Raw genomic sequence first — 2,500 nt, forward strand, 5'->3', positions numbered from 1 at the left:
ATTGTTTCGAGCATTCGCTCTCTTCAGGAAGTGAAAGTTAAACATAATTATTATACTTTAAATATTTTATACATAGCTCCTTTTGTCAAAAAATTGAGCACTGTCATGTTATTTCATGGCTTTTGTTTATATATATATATATATATATATATATATATATATATATATATATATATGAGTGTTGGTGGGTACTTGTAGGTACGAAGGTGCTCGATAATGATGGTTAGAGCTAATATTATATAGAATACAAATCATCATCATATCTTATCTTGTCGCGCCAGTGAGTCAGCCAGTCCCGGGCAGTCTGGTTGCATTCCCTCAGGTCAGCATTGGTGCAGTGAGGTCCCAGCGAGCATTCAGACAGGATGTGGTCCATGGTCTGTCTGGGGTGACCGCATGGGCATTCAGTGCCCGGTGAGATTTTCCATTTAAAGAGGTTGGTGGCGGTGTTTCCCACCTTTGCTCTAGCTCTGTTCAACGCCACCCATTCTTTTCTCTTGAGGTCTGTGCCTGCTGGGAGCTTTTCTGTTGGGGGCTGGAGGGCATCGTTTGCTGTCTTGTCCCATTCTACCCATTTGTCCAGGCGGAAGAATGCTGAGTGGTCTGGGTGAAGGCTCTCTACTGTGAGGAAGCTCTTCCTTGATTTGAGCCTGCTTTTGGGGCAATTGTGGTCATGAAGGGGGTGTCTCTGGTCCATTTCCTGTTTGTATTTTTGTATTTGGGCATGAGTTTCCCTCCGGATGTGTGGTGGGGCTATTCCTGCTGCACGGTAGACCAGTGGTAATGGTGTTGCTCTCAGCTGGCCCGTTATGATCCGGCAGGCGTTGTTGAGCTCGGGGTCTAGCTTGGAGGCATGGCATGATCGGGCCCATACAGCTGAGCAGTACTCCGCAGTTGAGTAGCTGAGGGCCAATGCTGTGGTCCTTAGAGTTTTAGGGTCAGTTCCCCAGTTCATGTTTGCCAGCTTTCCAAGGAGGGCATTACGCGTGGACACTTTTGCCTTGGTCTTCCTCACGTGTTCTCTGAAGGACAGAGTCCGATCAAGCGTCACTCCGAGGTACACTGGGTGGTAGTTGTACTCTAATGTCTGGCCATTCCACTTGATGTTAAGTTTTTTGTGGGCTTGGTGGTTGTTGAGGTGAAATGCACACACTTGTGTTTTCCCTGGGTTGGCGTTCAGCGAGTTTTTAGTGTAGTACTTTGTAAGGGTGTCTAGGGCATTTGTCAGTCTGCTCTCGATTGGTTGGAAGGACACATCCTGTGTTGCAAGGCATAGGTCATCAGCATATATGAATCGGCGGATATTTGGGAACTCAGGCTGATCATTTGTATATATGTTGAAAAGTGTTGGAGCCAGCACTGATCCTTGGGGAAGACCATTCTTCTGGGTGCGCCACCTGCTCTTCCGGCCATCCATTTCAACAAAGAAGCGCCTGTTTTCGAGAAGTGACTGGATAATATTTACAATGTTCTTATTCTTTATCATTTTAGCCACTTTGAGGAGTAGGATCTTGTGATTCACTGTGTCATAGGCTGCAGTGAGGTCGACGAAGACTGTGCCAGTGACCTGTTTTGTCTCAAACCCATCTTCTATTAATTGTGTAAGGTTTAGAAGTTGACCACATGTTGACCGTCCTGGTCGGAATCCAGCCTGGTCTGGAGACAGTTGTTCGTCTAGACTGGGTGACATGCGGGACATAACCATTCGCTCAAATAGCTTGTATGCGATGCACAGGAGGGAGATCGGGCGATAGCTTTTCTTGGATTTTGGATCTTTCCCCGGTTTCAGTAGGGCGACTACTCTTGCTTTCCTCCATGCACTTGGCAGCCTGTTTGTCCTTGCGCATACATTGAAGAGGTCCAATAGCCAGGATAGGGTTCTCGGGCCAAAGTGTTGAATCATCTCAGTTGTGATTCCATCCAGTCCAGATGCTTTTCCTGCCTTCAGATGGGACAAGGCCTCTAGTAGCTCCTCCAGGGTAAAAGAGTCAAGATGATCTTCACTATCCTTGAGGGCTTTGTCCATTTCACGTTTCAGGGCTTTTAGTTGGCCTCGTGCTTTCTTGGCTGGTTTCCCATTCAGTAGAAGCTGATGTGCTACTTGGTCAGGTGTTACTGCAGCCACTCTTGTCTGGGTATTTTTGTCATTATTCAGTTTTGAAATTGTAGTCCAGGCCTTTTTGCTGTTTAGGGTCATATTGGTGGAGGTTATTAATTCCTTCCATCTTTCTGATCTTTCATCGGCTATCATTGATGTGAGTTCTTCACCCAGTTCTAGGGTTTCTTCACTGAAAGGATCCACCTTGTATGATTCAATGTATCTTTCATATAGTTTCTTGCTTTCATCTTGGAGACATGGAATATAACTTTTTCGGCATCCTCTGGGGATGTTTTTCTTTGCAACTTTCCATATGAGTGTTCTAAAGTCGTCGTATCTCTGTGGGTCACTTTTTATATTGGTGATCTCGTTGTCTAAATCTTTAGTAAAGTTTTCCCAATT

General features: G+C 45.4%; 1 long non-coding RNA gene across 1 annotated transcript in view; it reads left to right on the forward strand.

Moving 5' to 3' along the window:
* Nucleotides 1–2,500, forward strand: part of LOC144959691 (uncharacterized) — a 336,578-nt gene that overhangs the window by 135,685 nt on the left and 198,393 nt on the right. The window lies entirely within an intron of this gene.

The sequence above is a fragment of the Berghia stephanieae genome, chromosome 14 (genome assembly GCF_034508935.2).
Source record: "Berghia stephanieae isolate SIO BIC M18660-M18661 chromosome 14, UCSD_Bste_1.3, whole genome shotgun sequence".
Classification (NCBI taxonomy): Eukaryota; Metazoa; Mollusca; class Gastropoda; order Nudibranchia; family Aeolidiidae; genus Berghia; species Berghia stephanieae.